Source organism: Mauremys reevesii, linkage group 11 (genome assembly GCF_016161935.1).
Source record: "Mauremys reevesii isolate NIE-2019 linkage group 11, ASM1616193v1, whole genome shotgun sequence".
Classification (NCBI taxonomy): domain Eukaryota; kingdom Metazoa; phylum Chordata; order Testudines; family Geoemydidae; genus Mauremys; species Mauremys reevesii.
The window spans coordinates 65,516,893-65,541,164 of NC_052633.1; the positions used below are offsets into that span (position 1 = coordinate 65,516,893).

Genomic DNA, 24,272 nt, shown 5'->3' on the forward strand with positions numbered 1-24,272 from the left:
TGGAGGTAAATTAGATCCACTGGGTTTCCTTTGTCCAAAAAGACTGTTACCTTCTCAAAGAAGGAGATCAGGTTGGTTTGGCATGATCTACCTTTTGTAATATCATGTTGTATTTTGTCCCAATTACCATTGGGATGCAGGCTTCTGATAGTTTCTGCAACTTTGACTTGAAGTAATTCCAGGCCTCCTCTGCCTTTAGAGCCACAAGTTCTTCAGTCCAATCCACTTCCCTAACTAATTTCCTTAATTTTTTTAAGTTAACCCTTTTGAAATAAAAAACCCTAGTCACAGATCTATTTTTGTTTATCCTTCCATCTAGTTTGAACTAAATTAGCTCATGATCACTCGAATCAAGGTTGTCGCCTACAACCATTTCTTCTATGAGGTCCTCACTACTCACCAAAATCAAATCTAAAATGGCATCCCCTCTTGTTGGTTCTTCAACTACTTGGTGAAGGAATCCATCAGCTAGCGCATCCAGAAAGATCTGAGCCCTATTATTACTAGCATTTGTCCTCCAGTCTATATCTGGGAAGTTAAAGTCTCCCATGATCACACAATTCCCATTAGTGTTTCCTTCATTAAAAAGGTCTCTATCCATATCCAAATCAGATCCCAGCAGTCTGTAGCACACCCCACGCACTATCTCAGGGGAGGCTCTAGTAGCTTTCTTTCCCAATGTGATTTTTACCCAGACAGACTCTGTCTTATCACTCCCATCACTTCTTATTTCTTTACAGTCTACCTCATCATTGATATACGATGCTACTCCACCACCTCTACCTTTATTTCTGTCTTTCCTAAACAGCACATAGCCTTCAATACCTGTACTCCAGTCATGACTACTATCCCACCATGTTTCTGTTATCACTATAATATCTGGTTGATAAGGTCCAAGATTCAGTGTGTGACCTTCTCCCTCCACCTACTATAAACTCCCATAACATGGCAAGCTCAGGGAATGAAAAGGTGTGTGATATCTTGGCTCTCAAATCCAGGCCTCTGAGTTTCCACACACCTATCACATCCTGGACACCATCTGATGTTTGCTGAAATCTGGCTGGCTACGGAGCTAGCAGAACTACAGCCACAGCCAAGGCACCATCCACGGGACCCTTGATTGGAGGATCGCTGGGCTCCACTGATTAGTCCAGCCATGCTATTTAAGCCAGAAGGTGGCAAAGGAAGTTGAGCAATTAGGTGATTCCCTGCTGCTGCGCTGGATCCTGCTTGTGTCTGCTTCTGGCATGCTGTACCCAACCATGTTTCTGATTCCTGCTTCAGGCTCCTCACTTAGCCTGCCTATGGCCCTAGTTCCCACTGTGCTCCTGCCTGCTCCTTGTCCCTCTGCTGGTTCCTGCACTAACACCTCAACTCTGACCACCAGAAACTAATCCTGACTCTGACCCTCAGCTTTGACTTCTGACTCCAACTCTGGCTTGACTCTGGACTCTAGCATTTGGTATCTGACCCTCAGCTTCGTATTCGCTCATCTCCTGGCTCTGGTGATCAGCAGTTGTCTATGGTGCTGATTCTCAATTCTGTTCCCTGACCTAGATGCCTGCTCCACTCACTAGACACCACCACCTCCATCCTGGTCCCTAACAAGATGTTGAGTTTCATGGAGCTGGAGTATGTGTAAGACAAGTGGCAAGAGAGGCCCAGATTCAGCAAAGCAATGAAGCATTACATATGTGCTTTGATGAATAGGGGTGTTTCGTTGCATCAGAGCCTTAGCGGATACTAGCAGGTGGTTTCCTATTTCTCAGGAAAACTGGGGAATCACATTCAGTCTGAGCCAGGGCTGTGATAAAGGTGGAAACATCTGGATTTCCTGGGGAGGAAGAAGAGGGCTCACATTGTTATCAACATAGAACTCTGCCAGCATTGAGTGGTTCATACTTCCACATTCCTCATCATGTGGCACTGGAGTATGAGTAGTAAACATCACAGAAGCATTGGTGAAACCCCAATGATGTGGTGGTAGGGTGTCAAATTTTCAAAATTCATGAGCCACACCCCCCTCCAAAAAAATCACAAGATTGTTATTTTAAAAATCTCATGTGAGCCAAATTGTGAATTCTTTTCATTTGCCTTCCAGTTTTGAGCTATTAGGGTTCATGTTTCAAGGTTTTCTCTGCAACCATAAGGGTTAGAAATGTACATGTAGAAATAACATGTACATGTACATGTAGAAATAACATGACTCCAGGAGTTGGGGCTTTAAGGAAAAATACTAAAGGTTGCAAGACTCATGATAAAAATCATGAGAGCTGGCAACACTGGAGAAGGGAGGTGTCCAATTTCTTTCCCACTTGAAAAACACTGGTGTTTCCTGTGTTACTAATCTAGATGAAATGAGTATGTTCCTTGGTTTGCTTCAAAGACATGCACCACTAAAGATGTTAGCAAGGCAATAAGACAGTGATTACTATTTCACAGAACCTGCAGGGGCAGTTCACATTGAAGGGCTGTCTCCTGAGTCCTGTAGACATGTTAAATATCATTTGGTTAATTTCTCTATCACAGATTATTTTAAACTAGGCCAGATTTTAGGACTCAGCCCTATGATAGTTTTCCTATCATTAAAATGGTGCTACTTAGCACTGAATCAATGAACTAACCTATTTGTGAAAAATACCACCCTAAACTAGTCCAGTGATTGCCATTATATTAATGGTTCTTTAATTACTGCTAAGGTTAGCATTCCATCTTATTTTTTTAATTTGAGTGACTGACTGTCAATGACTTTTAGGATGCTAATCAGTCTTACAGCCATGGAACTCACACTAAATTTAATGAAATAACTCTAGGGTTGGACATTAGATGGGTTAAAACACATGAACCAACAATTCTCAATGTCTCCCACATTGACACTTCTCCACACAGCTCCAAATAATCTGGAAACCAATTAAACATTTAGAACATTGATAAGTGCTATAAAATTGCATTTAATGGAGGGAATTAGTTCTTCATCATGAAAGAATCAAAAGAGCCAATATAGTGCAAAGAGCATTCTCACAAAGCTTTGTTAAAGCATTTACCCTAAGTTCAGTGCCATTCTTCAGTGCTTAAATATCCTGCACATACCCAGACTGAGCCCAAGTTAATTTCCATTTGTGAGTTAGGACATAAAACTATATATCCACTGCCCCATCCATACCCTGGCAATAATTATCTCCGATTGGCTCAGTTCAAGATGTACAAACCATTCTAAGCAGGCTCCAAAACCAGTGGTATTTTGTCAGCAAAGTCCACTGTTGAGTGGGAGATCCAAGTTAAGCAGCAGACCAAAAGACAGGTCCCAAGCTGATCATAAATGAATGATAGTTCTAAGGCTTCCTGAGAGGGAGGAGGGCACTGCCTCCTTGCTTAAAATCCTACTAGCTGACCCCGTTACTACAACTCATTGGGAATTATTCAACAAAACAAACGGTTTGTGGAAACATATTGGTTTTGATGAAATTCTGACAAACCATTGGCAGGGTTCTGACAAGGTTTCCTGCCAACTCGACTAGCAGGCTGCTAGGGAGCACAAGCTTCCAAGCAGACTCACCATATGGACTGCCCTGGGGCTGGGGACAACAGGGCTTCCATGGTCTGCAGCTCTGGAAAGCCCCACTAGGTGGACTGCTCCCAGCTGCTGAGCCAGGAGCTAAGCCCCAACTAGAGCCTGCAGGGAGCCTCAGAACCATGAGAACTCCCTGTCACATACTGTGGCTCCCAAGCTCTGATGCTCCTTGCTCAGCCATGACTCTGAGGACTTCTAGGCTCCCGGATCTCCATCAGTGTGCTAGGGCTCATGGGGAGCCAGGAGCCTAGAAGCTGTGGGAACCATGGCTGAGCCAGGAGCTTCAGAGCTTGGGCTCCCAGGGTCAATTTCATTTAGAATATAAGAACAAAATAAATTTTTGAAGCAAAATGTTTCCATTATTTTGAAACATTTTTTGTGCTTTTCCCTTCTGCAAGACATTTTGAAATTCTGCTTTGCACCCTGAATGGAGCACAATTTTTTTTTTAAGAATATCAGTATTTCCTTTCCTCGGAAAATTCTGACTTTTGACCAGCTCTAACTATAAAACCTGCCATTTCAGCAAGCATAATGACTGTTTGTTTAAGAATGGAGAAGACACAAGGACCCTAAATAATTTTGTACGCAGTCCAGCCATAATTCAGATCAACAGGATTTACAGCATCATTCCAAATGATAAGAAGAGGTTTAAACCCCATGCTGTAACTGTGGTTCTCCACTTCAGGTGCACATGCGTTAGTAGTCTTAAATCTAAAAATCACTCTCCAATATCTATTTTTGTTTTGGATGAGAAAGTATCTTGAATAGAAACCTTTTTCTTTGTGTTGAGCATGGACAGGATCAATCACTCCTAAATGAAGGAGGGAGTTTATTTCCTGTCTCAGTGAGAGCTTGTGAGAACAGTTCCTCGAAGAGGGATGGAGAAGTTGGGTGGAAAGGAGGAAGGGAGGTAAAGTGTATATGTAAACCGATACTACCAACAAATTATTCATGGATAAATCAGTTTCCTTGTATGCTGAAAATGGGGAAGTCGATCTCCAAATGTGGGGAGGTGGGCAAATTGTTGTAGCTGGTGAACTAAGGAATGAGGAGGATTTAAACCCTTGACCAGCCCATCAGAACTGGTGTTTTGAGGCTGGCTGAGGACTCAGGCCACAAGCATGAGATGATTGTCTCTTCTGGAATCTGTTTCTTCCTGAGTGGTTCTTTGGAACCCAGAGAAGTGTATTGGGCCGGATCTCTGGGAGTTTTGTGACCTACTAAATTCTCTTTTGTTCATAGGAGTGTAAATTCTCAGAGATCGTAAAGTGGCCTTGGAAACTTTCTAAGTGTTCAGGGACTTATCTGTGTTCTCTGAAAACAACTTGCAGACCATCAATGGGGAGGTCCTCTCCAGTGCTGTGGACCTCTGTGAAAGCCAGAAAGTTGGAACCAGGATGCCCTGTGCATAACTACCACCATAGAGATGGAACTGACAAGGCATCTGCCACATTTAGAGGTGCTTGAGGGATGTCCTGGACAGTAACTGTCCCTCAGCAGTTATGGCCTGAAATTGCTCTTTGTTTCAGTGGAAGGTACTCAATAAAAGCGGTATATTTTGGGTAGTTTGTGTAATTATATTTTGCCATGATTGTCTTGTAATTCATGATCTGAAATTGTAGGGTCACAGATGAGTAGGACTTCTGTTCTAAAACATTCAGGCGCTTCTGTTTTTTGTCATATGGGGTCGATATGGTGTTTTCCTCTCTCATTCACTGTATCCACCACCAGAGAATTAGGAGGAGAGTGGGATAATAAAAATTCAGAGTTCTTGGTGGGGACATAATATTTTTGATTCACCCATTTGCAAGTTGGTGGTATTGTTGGTGGGGTCTGTCAAACTGTCTTTGCTGGATCCAAAAATGCCTCATTGATAAGTAGTGCAGCTCTGGTCAGTGTTGCTGACTGTAGAATGTCCAGCGACTAGTGTTGTGATTCCTTGATCTCTTTGAGTGGAATCTATAGAGCATCTGTCACCAGTTTCATGAGGTCCTGAAACTGCCGGAAATCCCTGGGCATAGATGGTGGTGGAGGCATCTCTCTTCTGGAGACGACGAGGAGACAGTGGTTTGAGGGATAGCTTCTTTATTTGCCCTAGCTTCCTGCTCCTTGAAAGTGTCCTCCAGATGAGGAATGGGCTGGGGTGGAGTGGACTCTATGTCTCTTGTCCTGGTGGGCAAGACTAGATGCCTTGGAAAATTGTCATCACTAGGCTGCCCAGAAGTCCCAGTATGTCCATTATGCGGGGCCTACAAGAGAGAGGGTGGCATCCAAGGCTTCTCCCAGCACCCATGATGTCTTTCCTGAAATTCCCCCCTCCCCCCTCTGAGGGTGTCAAAGAGTGGTTTTCTATATGGATGGGTAGGAGAGCCTTGCACTGAGAAAATACAGACAGAAGGGAGGTCTTCATCATCCTTGACATCGTTCAGCAGAAAAGGGTACCAGAGAAGATGAGTCCGGTGACTGAATAGGCCTCACTATTGAGAGGCACACAGTACCCCCTGAGAAGTGGAGATTCTGGTTCATCTGTCACCAATAAATCCTTTGAGTACCAAAATTATCGTGGTACTGCCTGGGGAGATGGTACTGACATGATGGTGTGTCTGTCTCTACAGGTAGACGGTACCTAAGATTTAGCATGCTCCAATTGGAATTGGACACTTAGACTTGCATGGTACGCAGGAACCCATGACAGTATGTCACAGCAGCAAAGCTGTAACCAATGGTACTAATCTGGAGGAATGTTTCTCCTTGCCCTCTTTGTCACGTCTGGACTCCACCCAGATTCAGTTGGAACAGTGACAGATCTTGGAAGTGCTCTGGGACTTTCCAGCCTCACCAGTACCAGAGCAGTCCTTTCCCTTTATAGCATCAAGCCAAGAGGTCAAAGCTTCTGAGTCAACCTATGGGAGACTAAGGTCTTTTAGAAACAGACTCCTTATGAGGGGAGTGTGAACTCCTGGGGCCCTTCAAGGAGGTCTCTGGAGTCTACCCCTTTCTCAGGGAGAGTTGAGCTGAGTTCAAAAGGAGCACTAGATCTGCCTGAAGATTGGTATTCAGGGGGTTCGCCTAAGCTGGCTCTGGAGCAGGGCAAAGTGAATGTTCCATCATTGGTAGACTCAGCTTAATCCCTCAGTTCCTCCTCACCCTGGATTTAAGGGCCAGAAACAAGTTTCACATGTCCCTCAGAAGTGTCTTTCCAAGGCTGCAAATGCACTCGGAGTGGCTGTTGCTAATCAGGATGACCTCCTAGCAAGAGATGCACTGTTTGAAGCCCTTTGAAACAGGCATGCTCTTCCTAGGAAGGCAAGCCTCCCCAGAAAGAAGGGAGAGGAACAAAATGAATCCTCTCAACTACTAACCTAACAAACTATCTAAAACCTAAAATCATTAGCAGAAGAAAAAAAGCTTGTAGACAAGGCATGCTCAAGGCAGACACTCTAAAGCTCTATCTCAGCCTGAGATTACTGAGAAGGAAGTGAGGGTGATTTGCCCACAAAGATCTATATAGCCTCAGTGTGGGGCATGAAGATGTGTAGGGCCCATGTGCAGTCCAAACTGACACTGTTAATGAAAATCTCTGATTGAAGGCACATGGGGCACATGCACATCTGAAGTGGAGCATCCATAGAGATACTATTCGAAGAAGAATATATGTTATCAAACCTATGGTTTTCTATAGTGCTCATTACCATAACATCCAAGTATGATCGTAACAACTCTCCCTTTTTTATTTTTATTATAACACTCACTAACATGAGAGATGTGCTTGAGCACAAACCCTAGTTCTCAATACCCTCAAACTCTGGGGAAGGTGGGATCCAACCTTTTCTGTTGTCTCCTATCTATATAGCAAAAAAATGATCCAAATGTAATACACTGGCTAATTGCCTGTGATGTGTCCCCTCCAAGTGCCTGGTCAACACAGTGGGGCTAAGTCTGCTACTGCCACTAGCTAATACTACTGCTACCAGCAACTACTACCAGCTTTATCTCCAGTGGTAGTGGCCTGTATTGTGGTGCTGAAGGTCTCTAGTTCTAGCTCCATGGATGATCAGTGGTGGGTTATTACAATGTCACCATCACAGGCACTTAGCCAGTATGTTACAAAAACACCCTCAAATTCTGCTGATGTTTGGGTTCAGATCCACATCTGAATTTCACAGCTCAGTCCAATCTCTAATTATTATTTTAGTCTGAACATCAAGCCAATGAACCCTCCCCATGGCATGCAAATATGAGTGATAGTACTCCTGCTGCAAAAAAACAGAACATATTTGCTAAAGAAATAGTTCATTAGCAATTACAGAGACCAAAAAAAAACAAAACAAACAAAAAAAAAACCCTCCACCTCCCAAAAGGCGCCTCTGAACAATTCCTTCTTTTCAGGAATCCTCAGCCCAAGCCATAAGAAATAGACTAGGACTGGTAAGAAGGGGCAGAATAGAATCCCTGAAAATATTACCATGATGATAGTGAAGAAAAACAATTAGCCTGAAAGAATATCTTATATATATATATCTTGGATTTCTGGACTCAGATAGAAAAGAACCACCTATTGAATCAACAACTATACTTCTCCCATCACCTTAGTTTTCCTTGGCAGTCTCCCATCCAAGTATTGACCATGCCTGATACTCCTTAGCTGATTTGATCTGACAAGATTACAACCACAGATATGTTTCAAATACTAAAAACAAACTCAAGAGTGATTGGAAAAGACCCAACAAAAATATGAGGTAAGGTTTCATAATGAGCTTTGCTCAACATGGTACATAATACTTCACACAAATATTTAGTCTCCGCTGTCTCCTTATGAGCTGGTACACACTTAAGAAATGTTATTATTCTAACAGAATCTTTTGGGTCTTTATTTGAATGAAGGACAGGTAACCAATTATGTGTATAATGAAATGCAAAGAAATCCAGGCAATGCATCTGACGAGTCTAGAGGAATCAGTATGAGGCCCACAGAAATTCCTTACCAATTAAAGCAAAGCAATCCATCACTTACAGGAGATGTGGCATGCATGCCGGGTTGCCAGTGCCACCTGTCCAGTTTTAAATTGGCTCAGCTACATAAGTATGAGAGGTTTCACATGGAGGACATTTGAAGCTAAGCAAACATTTAAAACTTCCTTTTCACAAAATAATAATATTTGTATAGGAGTAACAGTCAAAGTCACTTCCTTGAGGTTTATAAAGCTTCTAAATATAAGGTCTTCATCATCACCCATTAAAGTCAGTGCAAAGATTCCCACTGAATTTAATGGGAGTTAAATCAGGCCCATATTCTTTCCAATGCATCTAATATGAATGCACCAGTATTTCCACAAAAAGTTACTGTGTAAACTGTTGGTGGTTGATATGGAAGTTCTAACTGAACTTGAAGGGCCTGATCTTGCAAAGACTTACACCCATGCTTAACTTTATCACCTGGACTTCTAAAGATCTACTCACTTGGATAAAGTTATATATGTATGTAAGCATTTACAAGATTATGCACTAAAACGCTGACCCTAGAGCCAGATTTAAATGCTTTTTCTATCACTGTTTTACAGATTAAGACCCCGATTATGCAAAATACTTAAGTGCATACTTGACTTTATGCATGTGCTAAAGGGGTATGTCTACACAGCAACTAGACACCTGTGGCTGGCCTGTGCCAGCAGGCTCAGGCTTGTGGGGCCCGGGCTGTGGGGCTGTTTTATTGCTGTGTAGACTTCCAGGCTCAGGCTGGAGCCTGGGATCTAGGACCCTGTGAAGTGGGAGGGTCACAGAGCTCTGGCACCAGCCTGAGCCTGGAAGTCTACACAATCAATGAAACAGCCCAGCAGCCCAAGTTCCCCAAGCCCAAGTTGGATGGCACAGGCCAGTTGCAGGTGTTTAGTTTCTGTGTAGACATAACCTAAGTTGATGCCTATTAAACAAAACTCTCAAGCAAATGCTTAACTTTTAAAGTAAAGAGATCTTATGCATGTGCTTAAGTGCTTTGCTGAATCAGAACCTAAATGTGTAGCTTCATTTTTTTTAGGCCTTAAAATATATTTAATAAACTATACAAGCTGTGCAATACACACTAGTCAAGATTTCTGCTGGACCTTTCACTTTTACATTTCTTGGGCTAAGTCCTCAGCTGGTGTAAGTTGTTGTGTGTTACAGGGTCCTGCTCATGTTCACCAAAGCAAATCACTTACCTGCACCCCTTTATGGCTTGGTGCAGGGTTGCTGGGCTTTCTCCTTGGTCACCTCCATCTCTGTCATCCATGGCACAGATCTCCAGCCAGGTCACTTAAAAGTTCAACCCCCTTCTGGGGTGTCTAAGGAGAGTTGTAACTGGATGTGCCTTGAGATAGCTTCTCCCAGCTGGCCTCTTCAAAGTCCCTTCACCTGCCTCCCTTTGGGATGTCAGCAAAGTACTTACAAATCACCATAGAATGCAATGAAATTGCACTCTTCTTTCCAGAGAAGCAGGTCCCAGGGCAACTGTCTGTAGCCCCTCATTAAAACTCAGAACTACAAACAAAACATTACTGAAATGCCTCTAGCGCCTCTCCGGGCTTGAGTTTCTCTTGAGCTCCTCTTCAACTCCTGGTTCATCTTGTGAAACACAAGCCCCAGGACTGCCTCCATGAAGCCTGGCCCATTGTTCCAGAGCCCTATCATGGGAGTTAACTCTACTCTTGTGGCTTAGCTTCCCAACCCAACCCAACTCAGCTCAGCTCAACTACTCTCTGCCACAGCCAGCCCCCAAACTGTTGGCTTCCTCCTTTAAGTCCTATACCCAACACAGTTGTGGAAGGACAGGGCTAAATAAATAAGCCTCTTGGCCCTTAAAGGAACAGACCATCCTGTTACAGTGTGGCTCCACTGAAGCCAGTTTATACCAGCTGATGATTTGGTCCCTTGGCTGTATTTGTATCGTCTCAGTCTTACATTACCACAGTTTTTCCATTACGTATGTCTATGTATGTGATTCATACAGCATAGTACGTTTAGGCTACAGCACATTAAAGTTATTTCAGACATTAGGCCCAACTGTCAATCCACTAGAAAATTAGCTAGATGTGTGATATTAGAAACGGTATTAATGTCACAGCACTTCTTCTAAAACAGTTATCAAGCCACAAGCAGGCAGGAAGTAATGCAGAGTAAAGCAGCAATAATTTCATTATTGCAGATGGGAGTAAATATCATTTCACAATACTGGCAGAGGACATATAAATATGCTTTAATGACATTCAAATATATTGTGTGCCTCTGCCTTTTAGCTTAACTTTGATGAAGCATTGTGCCTCCTACTACTTTTACATGGTTCCCGACTCCTGCATACTTGGAAAGGATTATTTTCTATTCCTTACAGCAGAAACTGGCCTTACCTGAGCACGTATCATTTACAGAAGAGAAACCTACTTGCTACCTAAGTGCAGATTAATTCATTAGTTAGACGGGGAATATAATCCTCAAAAAGACAACAAATTAAAAAATGTCTCAACAGAAAATTTCTGTTGTAAATAACAGCAAAAATAATTCAAAGGTCAAATTATAATTGCACCCCCAAAATGAGGGCTTTCCCTCTCAATTTTCATAATCTGAAAAAGACAAAACATTTTTTTTTAAAGTTTAAGAACTTGTAAGATTCTGGTGAATGTATAGACTGTTTCTGCTTCTAGCTCAATGTGTGACAGTCAAGTCACTTTAGACAGCTGCCACTGAAAATAAAAAAACAGCCAGACAAATGTTTATTGTTTTATATCCAAAATGTGGAATTTCCCTCATGCTGATCAGAGAACCAGAGACACAGTCATGGAATAGTCACAGGTTTAAACTCGGACATCTCATGACGCTTTATACTGAATAACAACTTTTAACCAGAAATACTAACCTTCTGCTGAATTGGTTTCTAGCCCTGATGGATCCCAAAATAGTGCACAAATGTTCAATTGAAGGTCTCCTCTGAAAAGAAATTCCTTAGAGATCAGAATATGTGTCCCCAAGTTCATTGTGCCTTGATGATTTCCACATGAAATGAGCTGTTTGTGAGTAAAAATATGTTCTCTAGCCATCAGGCTAGCAAATGCAACCTGGGCTCTGAATGTCAAGACCAATTTTTCTCTGTCATGCATCATTACCAGTGATAAATGTTCTGCAGGGCAAATTAGGCCCTCATTGACACCTGTGCAATCCCCTTGCTGTCAGTGGGCTTCCACAGGTGTAACTGATTACACCTTAGTAAACAGTAAACAGTTCTGTCAATGAGGGCATAAAATCCTTTATCAGCTGTTCCAGTTCTTCAGTGCTAATGGCACTTTAACATCATAACAGTATAATGTATGAAGAAGCTATTTTAGGCAACTTTTAGAGGTTTCAAAAGTTGTCATTTTTCTCTCCCTACATTGTACATCTTGCAGGACAAGACAACCTGTTTTGATAGGAAGAGTGATAGAGAGTTAAAGATTCTTTAAAACAGTTTAAAAGTAATTTTTGTTAGAATGGGTGGTGTCTCCCAGATAAAAAGACATTATGGCGCGGTTTAACGGTGTTACTGGTGTTCATTTGGGATGACCTGCATAACTCTCTCCTGGCTCTTCCCCTGGAGTACCACAGCAATTCCAAACCCATGCCGATGAAACCTTCAGACCATGCCACACCATGTCTGAAAGTTGCTGCACAATTAATTTGACTATAGACTTGGTGCACCACTTCAATGTATGAATTTCTGACAGCCAGATTTTTAACGTCCAAAGTTTCTGGAGGGTTGAAGCAATAAGTAAGTAAATAAAAATCAAAAACCTTCTTCTCATCATCTCTCTGTGATGGATTCCTGCTATTTTAGATCATTTATCCCTTGGCATCCTCAGTAATTACAACTGAACATGTTGGTTATTACCTGCTGTGATCTCTGTTAAATAATGGTTGAATACTCCCTATTGAGACAGCCAAAAATAGTTGCGCTTGCAATACTGATCAGGGAGAATGCTCGAGCATTTGCCGTGGTGCCAAGACAATGAAGTTGAAGCAGTCTTGAAATGCTCTGTATCAAAATTGGCAATAAAAATAAAAAGGAAACCAGTGCAAATGCAAAAAATACTTCGTCAGAACATTCTGACTTTAATTATTTTTGGATCAGTTCAGTTCTGATGTTCATGGAGGAATCATGAGGTTTGGTAACTAAGTATCCAATGCTGGCAGCAGGAAGCTGGAAATAGGACAGTACATTGTGTTCCCGTTTCAGAAGCGGACTGTGGAGCTGTTTCCTCACAGTTAGAAGTGAACAGACTGCGAAGCAATAGCTGCTGAATTTGGGAACAGTTCTCACACAGCAAGAAGTACACAATCATTTGGTTAATGACTGCCCTCATGCACCGAAAGGTTACAAGTGTGCTGAATGCTCCCTTTCAAATATGATAGGAAGTAGCTAAATTGTACAACAAAATTTTAGGACATGTTAAATTAAGCCAGGAAAGTAATCTAGCACAAGGATGTCCCATCTAACTGTAATAAGAGGGCCAGCAATGCTTATGGTTAGTACTTTGTGTTCCCATGCACAAGATCTGGTTCATTTGTGAACGAAGTAGAAATGGCATGCTCAGCCCCATCATGGAAAGCATACCTGGCATCATCCCTCCAGTGGCCCTTCTAACTAATTCAGGATGCTAGAAAGCACTGAAGCAAAGACAGTTTTCTGTTTAAAATACCAATCTAGGACTCAGGAGACTTGAGTTCAATTCCTAGCTCTAAACAGACTTGTGTGTGAAATGAGGCCAGGTCACTTAACCTCTGTAAGCCTCAATTCCCAACCTTCTATTTGTCTGTTGCATCCCTCATATATTCTGCTTCTATGTCGTATCTCTTGTACATTCTGCTTCTGTGTTGCTGGTCCAAATCCAATCTGGATCAACAGTGGTCAAACACTCATGGGTGTTTAGCCTGCTCAGTGGCCAGCTGTCCATACAATAAAAATCAACACCACCATTAGTACCAATTTCAGTCTTGTCAGCAATCTCAGTAGAGTCAAAATGCTGACTTGCCCATGGAAACTGAACTCCCATCACAACCACAATGGTGTGATGGTAAAGTAGTGTGGAAGGAAGGTTGCACCATCACTGCCCATCCTGCAGCTATTCTGGGCATAAACAGGACTGTAAAACCAGCACTAAATGTATTCAGCAGCAGCAGCAGCAGCAGTAAAGGCATTGAGAGGCTCCAAAGGAGGTCTTATTCCATTTTTCTCAGCTAAAGAAATGGTGGCTGCACGGAGGGGTGGGCAGAGAAAGCAATCAGAGTAAAATAAATGAGGAAGACAAAGATTTTGGTGCAGATTTACCAGTGCCCTCCACTGCTTTGCAGCACACACAAGGCAGCCACAAAAGTAGTTTAACTAGATGACTAAATTGAGTTTGCACTTGCTTTCATAGAATATTGGGGTTGGAAGGGACCTCAGGAGGTCATCTAGTCCAACGCCCTGCTCAAAGCAGGACCAATCCCCAACTAAATCATCCCAGCAAGGGCTTTGTCAAGCCTGACCTTAAAAACATCTAAGGAAGGAGATTCCACCACCTCCCTAGTTAATCCATTCCAGTGCTTCACCACCCTCCTAGTGAAAACGTTTTTCCTAATATCCAGCCTAAACTTCCCCCACTGGAACTTGAGAACATTATTCCTTGTGCTGTCATCTGGTACTACTGAGAACTGTCTAGATTCATCTTCTTTGTAACCCCCTTTCAGGTAGTTGGAGCAGCACAAACCAGCCAGATCATATGGATGACTCTGTCCCACTTTTATTATATTCATCCCCCAACTTCCTTTTGGTAGAGACTGGGGAGGGATAGCTCAGTGGTTTGATCATTGGCCTGCTAAATTCAGGGTTGTGAGCTCAATCCTTGAGAGAGCCACTTAGGGAAGTGGGGTAAAAAACTATCTGTCAATAGGTCCTGCTTTGAGGAGGGGGTTGGACTAGATGACCTCCTGAGATCCCTTCCAACCCTGATATTCTATGAACTGTTTACAACATTAATGATACACAGATTCCATGTGACCATTATAATCATCTAGTCTGACTTTCTGCATAAAACAGGCAAGAGAACTTCTCCAAAATAATTCCTAAAGCAGATTTTTTAGAAAAATATCCAGTATTGACTTAAAAATTGTCAGTGATGGAGAATCTACCACAACACATGGTAAATTGTTTTCAACTTTGTGAAATTGCCCCTTTTAAAGCACAAGGGTGTCTGTATATATTATATATATACATATATATTACTGGTCTGTGTTTTATTCCATTTGCATATTATAAATGGGATCAAGTCATGATCAGTTGTACTTAAGTTACCATTAGTTTTTAGTTCTGCAATCAGTTCCTCGTTATCTGTCAAGATTAAGTCTAATACAGAGTTCCCTTGTGCAGGACGCAACACTTTTTGAGTTAGGAAATTGTCATCTGTAATATTTAGAAATTCCAGGGATATTGTAGTACTGGCAGCATGAGTCCTTCAGCATATAGCACTCAAATAGAATTGCCCCATGATCACACATTTTTTAAACCTATATATGATAGATAAGTGTGTAAGAAGTTGGTCATCATGTTCCCTCGTGTGATTTGGTGATCTGTAGCAGACATCAACTAATACCCCAGTTGATCTTTATCTATTAAGATATTGATGCATAAGTATTCAAGATTGTGTCTTCCAAGTTGTCAGCAACTTGGAACACATATTTTTGACACAGAGTGCCACTCCCCCCATAAACACACTTTTACCCCCTCAATCCTTCTGAAATAGGTTATACCCATTGATTTTAACGTTCCAATTGCATGAATCATCCCAAATCATCCCACTAGGTTTCAGTAATACCAACTAGATCAAATTTATACTCATAAATGAACAATTCCAATTCCTCTTGTTTGTTACCCAGGCATTGGTTCACTGGAGTAGGGGCAATTAAAGAATTTCACCTCTTCATGTCCTTTGGTTCCTTGATTAATTTTGTATTCAATATATTGATTCTGTGTTAAATGACTGCTAATATCTTCCCTCTTTTTATCATCCCCTTTTGTTATTGGTTTAATACCCTCCTGACTACTCTAGCCAGCCTGTTCCTGAGTAGATGGCTCCCCTTCTAGTGAGGTGGAGGCCATAGAAGCTATAAAGCCCCCTTACCTCGTAGAAGGTGGACCAATGTTCCACAAAAACAAACCCCTCCACTTTTATCTAGCCATCAGTTCATTTCCAGAATCTTCTACCCTCTGCCTTCCTTCACTCTCAGGACAGGAAGGATCTCAGAGAAGATTGCTGAGATATTCTTCTTTTTCAGTTCACGTTCAAAACCCTGAAGTCAACTATTATATGTGAGATATCTTGCCATGCAGTGTCATTAGTGCAGATATAAATCATCACCAATGGAACCTTGCTTGTCAACTTCAAAAGCCTATCCAATCTTAGAGTTATGTATCATGTCTTAGCTTCAGGAAAGAAACTAGGAACAACCATAATGACCTCCTGATCTAGCAAAACCCACTCTCACCTAGAAATACTGTAGCATTTAAAGAACAGGGTCTCATTAAGCTTGAACACTGGTGGTCAAAGTAATGAATAGTCCCTAGAAAGCCACACATGATTGCTGTTTGCTCTAGCAACTCTTCCTCCTACATTGGGGGCACCCAAATTGAGGATGGCACTAGCAACCTGCCAGGAGCCTGAGTCCCACCTACTTTGTATAAAATGGAGCAGAGGACAGTTGTCGTGTATCTTTAATTCAGAGGTGTAGCCTGCAAAGACTTCAAGTCTCAGAATGCAGCATCCTGAACTAAGATCTACATGGGATTCACCTTTATATTAAAGATGAGGACATCTGCAGGCCACATTTGCTTATGCCCTGCCATCTAGCCTAGAATAGACTACGTGCTAAATACCTTCATATGGGATTGAACACCTACCTCTTCACATCCAATAACTCTCAACTGTCTGTCATTCCATGGGACAGCTTAGATTTTGCATAATTTAGCTGCTACTCTGCAGGCTGCAATTCTCTCTGACACATGATGTCACTCATTCAATGCCCACAGTATCACCTCAGCTAATCACCTTGTTACACCATCCCCTGGTTATGAGTAACCTTTGCTTTTTGTAGGCAAACATAGTTTCTTTAAAACAAAACAAAATAAGCTCTTCTGAAGCTTCTAAAGCCACCACACTTTAGAAAAACCCCAGATGTGCTCAGAACACCAAAGTGCTATGTTTAATTGCTGCCCGTTCACCTAATAGGGGCCCCCTCCACAAGGGAAAACACCACTACATTTCAAGCAAAGGTGCACTTGGCAGGGAGTATTTAAATTATTTTAAAATCAGAAAATACAGAGAAAGCACAAATGTTAAGAAACTCTGAAAACTAATGAAAAACTGTGCTGTCCCAATAGAGAAAGCCATGAGCTATTGTTACATTAATTCAATTCTCACCTGTCTTATTAGATCCTCCCCTACTCCAAGATGTGTGAAGTAATTAAGTAAAAGTGATTAGGCCTTGGTAGAACTTGCATTCTGGTTTACAATGGCAAATATGCAGATTTCTAAAACTGGATTTACAGTTTCCATTTCTGAAGCAAAGTCTAAATCTTGCACTGCTTTGTTTATTATTATGGGAACATGCAGAGGTGTCAATCAGGATCAGGATCAGGACCCCATTGTTACAGGTGCTGAAAAAACACATAGCTCCCTGCAGACCAGGCCATTCATAATTTGTTATAATCAAGGATGATCCGGACAGTGCTGCCAAACCTGCAGCAGTGAAGTGAATCCAGGTCACGGTGCCCAAGCCAAAGCTACTGTGATCCTTACTGACCATGCTCTAGTGTGAGAGAAATAGTTCCTTTGTGCTGACACAACTTTGTGTTGATAACTTGAGCCCTAGGGACATCCTGGACTACTTTGTGACTGTGAGTGAGGTACATCACTCTTGTTTAGCAGGAAATCTTGATCCACTCTTCTCATAATACTCTCTGCAAACACATGTATGCATGCACATAGATAGCAGTTCTGCATTTCTTCAGTTCAGGATTATTTATCTAGTCTTCTGCTCTATTGCCCTCCCCAGCTGGCATCACATAGGAATGCAGAGTGTGGGTAGGAGTGAAAGTCACACACTGAATCTTGGTGACAGGTTTCAGAGTGGTAGCCATGTTAGTCTGTATCAGCAAAAAGACTGAGGAGTACTTGTGGCACCTTAGAGACTAAAATTTATTTGAGCAGTTTCTCGTTGGAGTCTGCAGAATTGGAATTAATTTGCAAACTGGACACCATTAAATTAGGCTTGTATAAAGACTGGGAGTGGATGGGTCATTACACAAAGTAAAACCTATTTCCCCATGCTAATTTTTCCCCCTACTGTTACTCACACCTTCTTGTCAACTGTTGGAAATGGGCCATCCTGATTATCGCTACAAAAGTTTTTTTTCTCCTGCTGCTAAAAGCCCACCTTAATGGATTACTCTTGTTATAGTTAGTATGGCAACACACATATTTTCATGTCCTCTGTGTATATATATCTTCCTACTGTATTTTCCACTGCAGGGATCCGATGAAGTTGGTTTTAGCCCATAAAAGCTTGTGCTCAAATAAATTAGTTTGTCTCTAAGGTGCCACAAGTACTCCTCGTTCTTTTTACTGAATCTTGGGTTTTTCAGTCAGAAGCCCTCCATCTACTGACTACGTGAAGGGCCTTAAATTTACTAATTACAGTAACATTTTGTACGTTCAGAGTCTTTGGAAAGACCCTCGTTGGGGTGTTCACTTACAGTACTATGGTGATAGGGTGGTCAACTTTCTAATTTGTAAAAAACAGACACCGAGTGCCAGAACCTCTTCACCTGAGGCCGCGCCCCTTTCTCCACCTCTTTCCCTCGAGGCCCCACTTCCCGCCCCTCTTCCCCCCCCACACCATTGCTCCCTGCTCTCTCTACCACCATCCCCTTGCCAGCTGAGCAGGGCTCTGGATGGGGGGTAGGCAGGACATTGGAGAGAGAGCTGTGGGTGGGTAACTGGGGCAAGACAGGGGAGGGAGAGCCAGGCTCCCGGGGTGGGGGGTTGACTGGGGCAGGGTTGGGGGAGGGAGAGCTGCACTCCGGGGATGAAGGGATGAGTGGGGCAGGATGAGGCAGAGAGAGCTGCATTCGGGGCAGGGTGGGAGGAGCCACCCGTATCTCTCTCCCTAGAGTTGTCCCTGAGTGGTCCTCCAGGCTTCAGCAGCTACTGCTGTTCTTCCTGCCTCCTGGTGGCGGAGGCCAGTTACTGCAGGTAACTGGACTTTTAGTGTCTGGTCAACAGTGCTTTCTGGTCGAAAACCAGACACCTGGCAACCCTATATGGTGATGATGGTACAAGTGCTTAGAGTTAAAATATCCTGCATACCAAGTACTGTATTCCAGTATGATATTACTATACTTCATTGAATTCTAAATCCTTTAACAATTTAGTCCCTACTGTAACCGCATTACTGCTATTACTTTTAACAATTTAACACAAAAGTTCATAAAAAAATTCCTGCATCAATGAATCCTAGCACTATATTAGTAAAATACCATATTAACCCTTCCAGCAGGCATGTACATTTCTTCTCAGCATACAGCAGCTTTAATGAAAGATCAATGCACTCCTCAGAAGTCCCTCACTCCTCCCTACCTCTTCTAATATGCATATGGTCTCCCTCCAACTTCTAATTCCTCGCCTAACCCTTCCCAGGAACCATTCGCTCCCTTGCCTGCTCACCTTACCTCTAATAGCAACCCATCTCCCTAGTCAGCTTTCAAATGGTTTTCTCACAGGCCTGTCACACGTGTTCCCAAAAGATTCACCACCCCCTGCTGGTGTCCAGCTCAACATTTCAACCTAACCCTGGCAGCAAGCAGGCAGATTGTATGAAGAACAGGCATTGATAAGTGAATGTTTCCAGCAGCAGGGTGGTGAGACAGGTTAGCCTCCCCTGGGGTAACTGTGCCATCATGCCCCTACTCCTCACAATGAGAAGTCTTCCTCCCTGAGCTGTAATGTACCAAAATTTGCCTATCCCCTGGTAGGGTGACCAGATGTCCCAATTTTATAGGGACAGTCCTGATTTTGGGGTCTTTTTCTTATATAGGTTCCTAATGCCCCCTACTCCCATCCTGATTTTTTATACTTGTTGTTTGGTCATCCTATCCCCTGGTGTTATGCCCTTAGGAACTAGACAGTGTAGTAAGAGTTAATATGTAATCATGAAAAAATCACTTATATGGATTCTGCCATTTCAAATAAACCTACTGTAGATCTTTTTCAAAATCTCTTGATACTCTGCTGAGAGAAGGAAAAATAAATATGACTCTGGAAGGAAAGATGCCACAAGGGCTCTTACCGTTGCCATAGGTGCTGGAACTAGTGGTTCTGCACCCCCTGACTTGAAGTGGATTCCATTATATACAGGGTTTACAGTTTGGTTCAATGGCTGTAAGCACCCCACTACAAAAACTGTTCCAGTGTCCCTGACCGTTGCTGATCTTTTAAATCTTTCTCATGCTGTTATTCCAGAAAGCCTGAGAGGATCCATTTCTAGGAAATGCTTCTCTGCACAAAAGCATCGACTGCAGTTTTCTAAGGGACGTTTACTATTGCTCTTCTTAATGGACTGTAATAAAATAAACTGCCTTCTATTAGCAAGAAGGATCATGTCATCAGCTCTGTAATGTCATTTTATTACAGCACATGCAGCATCAGTATTTTTAAGTGCAGTATAAAAGGAAGTAATACTGGAAACAGTTAATGTAGAAATGTATCATACTCCTGGTCATGAATGCACAAATAGGCATTCCAAAGAAAAAGAAAAAGACAGCAAGGTTGTATTATTTACATTTGCATTGCAATGGAGTAGTGCCCTTTTTCCTAATCTAGAGGGTACATTGCAGTCATGTTTGCTGCTATTCACTAAATGTTTAACATTGGAGAGACAAAGTAGAGCCCATAAGCATTCTTTTCTCTAGAGGGGAATGATCCATTCATGTGCTGCCATACTTAGACACCATGGTGATCAGTATGGTATAAATACTCAGCTTTGATAGCTACTGAACAACCACAACAACTATTGACTTCAGTGGGAATTGAAGGTTCTCAGCATCTCTGAAGAGTCACTCAGCACCTCATTAGGTCCGACTCTGTACCAGGAAATATGAAACTTCTTCTGGAGCTTCAGAATAATTCCACATTTAGGGCTTTTCCTGTTCTTTCTGAAATCAATGAGTTTTTCCACTGGTTTCCATGGGAGCAGGAACAAAAAAAAAAAAAGGGTAATAATTGGAGAGATACCAATCTCCTAGAACTGGAAGGGACCCTGAAAGGTTATTGAGTCCAGCCCCCTGCCTTCACTAGCAGGACCAATTTTTGCCCCACAGATCCCTAAGTGGCCTCCTCAAGGATTGAACTCACAATCCTGGGTTTAGCAGCCCAATGCTCAAACCACTGAGCTATCCCTCCATGAGTCATACACAGTCAACTATTGACCTTTAACCCCAAGTTACCGTCTTTATGGGATGAATTTTAAGCACCAAAATAAGTAGCCAGATTTTCTAAAAGAGTTCATCTTGCTCCGTTGAAAATCTGTTGCTTTATTTAGGTGACTAAATGGAGGTTGATTTCCTTTGAAAATCCACTCCCAATTGTGGGTTCTGAGATCTTGATAATCTGGTCCTGCATTGTTTTAAAGTATTGCCCTATGTGTCTCTATCTTACTAGAAACCTTGATATTAGCTCTATGGTCAACTGGGCATAACAATACTAGCGAGCAGGATTTTTCTGCCTACCAGACTTGGAGCAGGGAAATGCCAGCTCAAGCCATGCTTTGTGCCACTTTAGCATATAGTACTTAACATATCCCAGCCACTAGAATTTCCACAAACAGAAAGCTGAGGCTCACAATCCAGCCACTAATGAAATTCACCCACTATGTCTCTGTATGGGTGGCATTCATTGGCAGTGTCACATGTCTCCACTTACCCCACCTCCAATATCTTTCACTGGCCACTGTCAAGTCCTGCGGTCATCTGCCTCAGGTGTCAGCCTGATCCTCTGGTCCAGTAGCCAGTTAGCCATATCCCTCTCTGAGGTAACAGAATTTGAAGGATGGCATCGAGTTCCTCACCCTCGAGAGGGAGGGGAAGACCTGTCTGTTTAGCAACTGCAACTGCTGCAGGTGTTGAATCCCAGACAGTGAGTTTGCAAAGTATTTGCAAAGTTTATAAACCCTCTCTGGGTTTCCCAATGTGAGAGAGAGGTGTCTTTAAGAGAGGGTTTTCGTGTCCTCAGTAACAAGATGGTAGGTAGGGGAGCCTGGGCCCTCCCGCTCCACCAGGCTCCAACCCACGGAAGCAATGTCCAACACCTCTTGGCTACTTCCTACACTTACTACCCCTCCGAGATCTTACATTGTAAACACAGTAGCAAAGAAAAGGAGACCAACTAAATCATCAGCCCCTCTGGGCTCAGCAGGCAGGCCCTTTCTCCCAGGGAAAGGTTTATGTAGCATCCTTCAGGAGCTCTCAGGGTAGGTCTCTCTCCCTGCCATTTCAGGCCCCAACTGAGCTGTCTGGCTCCCTTTTAAGCTCCATCTCCAGCTGGAGCACGCTCTGCAGGTGAGGATAGACAGGGCCACCTGGGTCCAAAGTTGCTCCCGAACCCCATCACTTCCAGTGTGAAGTTTATATACCCCCTCATGTTCCTAGGGCTGCCACATTTTGGAGTTTATCCTTTGCAAAAGCCTTTCAAATACACTGAGGGGGCTGGAGGGATATGTGATGAGTCATGTTTCATGCCTTGTCTCCCACTAGTGGCTGGCCCCAGTGGTTATTACAGCATGCTACTTACAGTGAAGGGAGCTCTTAGCTCAAGTGGTACTGGGTTCAATCCCAGCTGATGACCATGTTGTCCGTATGTTAGTGGCCAATATTTATTGCATCACAGTAATTGTTTCCCATGCAGATATATAGAGACAGTAAAGAAGAAATGGGACCACCCCATAATAATCAGGAAATTCCTACAAATTTGGAGTGGAAGCCAGCCCTAAAGTATTTCCAGAAGGGTTGGCGAGTACGCAACCTGATAAAGACACAATATTTTTTGTCTTTTTGGTCTGTGTATGCTTGTCTGATTTTTTTTCTCCTCCTTGTCCAAAAATCAACCAGCCAATTAACATTGCTCAGATATTTCAAATAGCTGGATCTATGTTGACTGTGGTTTTTGTTTTAAACAATATTCTATTTAGATCCAAACTGCATTTTTCATATGTTACTTATGGTTAAAATATTTATCCAGTAAAAACACAGCTAGCTAGTTTTGGTTCAAAGATGTACATATATAGTTGGTAAGGAATTAATTTGTTGGACAATGAGCATCAGAGACTGTACTGGAGGCTGCAATGTGTTATTTATCAGCAGATCATTAGAGTCAGGATTGCACAGTATGTGAATTTCCTCACATTGCTCTGCCAATGCTCCCCACATGGTTGACCTGACTGAATCACTGTCTGGTGACTTGAGCCGCAAGAAGATTTCAGTCGCCATCTGTAGATTCAATCTCGGTGCACTGCTTTTGCTCTATGTGATATCCTAACTGTTGTCCTCCCTTGCCCCAGCATGGAAAAAACAAATAATTGACTTGAGAACGAAGTTTCTCTACAGACAGCTGCGCTCCTTCTCCAAGCAATTCCAGTGACAGAAGCCCTGAGTGGGACTGCCACCCCCTTCTTTTCTTCCACCAAATGTGTGAGCTACTCAGCAGATGACGACTTTACAGACCGTCTGGTTCCAGCCTGGAGCCTCTACTCACTCAATAGGAGGGAAAAAAACCAGTCATATTTTTTACAGGTATCTAGTAAACTTTTTTGGACTCTGAAAGGAGCTCAACTGGATTGACCCAGTCTCCATAGGGTTAATAACCCCATCCTGAGGAACTGCAGTTGATTTCTTCATAAGGAAAATAGTAATGCTGAAAGGTGGACTATCACATAAGTCTTTTGCTTTGAACAATTTAAGTGACTATCCAGTGATTTTAATTTAAAAATATCCTTACAAGCAATGACAAAAGTGAATCACCTTGCTTTGAAGGGAACAACAATGGTATCCAAAAACTGAGAGATTCAAAAAGTAATCTATCCTAAAAATTACGTAATTTCCCGCTCCCCATCCCATCTTGATAAAAACATCTGTCAGGCAAATGAGGGCACTTTATTAGCCCTGTTAGTCAGAGATGTGTGTGAAGAATAGAAAGTTGTTCTCCACACTTTCACTATTAGATCTGTTTTTTTAAAATATCATCCAAGCAACATACAGAGATATTAAAAAGGTCTTTGTTTATATTCTGCTTCTTACATAGTAGGTTGAACTTGCACAGTGTATCAGAGTCATTATTCAGCGATGACCAAATAAGTGAATGACACATCCAGGTTACAAGGAAACAGTAACATACCTCCTCGAAGGTAAAGAAAACCCAGGTCCTGCTGCAGAACCTTCTTGCCTACTGCTACCACACCTATCAGGAGAGGGCAGAATTCACTAGGCTAATGGAGGGACCAGGACCCTTTAAACTTAAACACACTGTCACAGAGCATTAGGAGCAGTGGCTGTTTATATGATGGACTCTGCACATCTAGGATGGAGTTTAAGCATCTGTGCAGTATGGCATCTGGTTAA

General features: G+C 42.5%; 1 protein-coding gene across 17 annotated transcripts in view; it reads right to left on the reverse strand.

The window, feature by feature from the left end:
- Positions 1 to 24,272, reverse strand: part of KALRN (kalirin RhoGEF kinase) — a 737,748-nt gene that overhangs the window by 392,647 nt on the left and 320,829 nt on the right. The window contains exon 1 of one of the 17 annotated variants that reach the window (XM_039494003.1): positions 11,457 to 11,604. The exons of 15 other annotated variants lie outside the window; for them this stretch is intronic. The gene's annotated coding sequence lies outside the window, so the exon portion shown is untranslated. Of the gene's footprint in view, positions 1 to 9,768; positions 9,964 to 11,456; positions 11,605 to 24,272 lie in introns of those variants that run through there. One more of the 17 variants, XM_039494004.1, reaches the window with a different exon arrangement.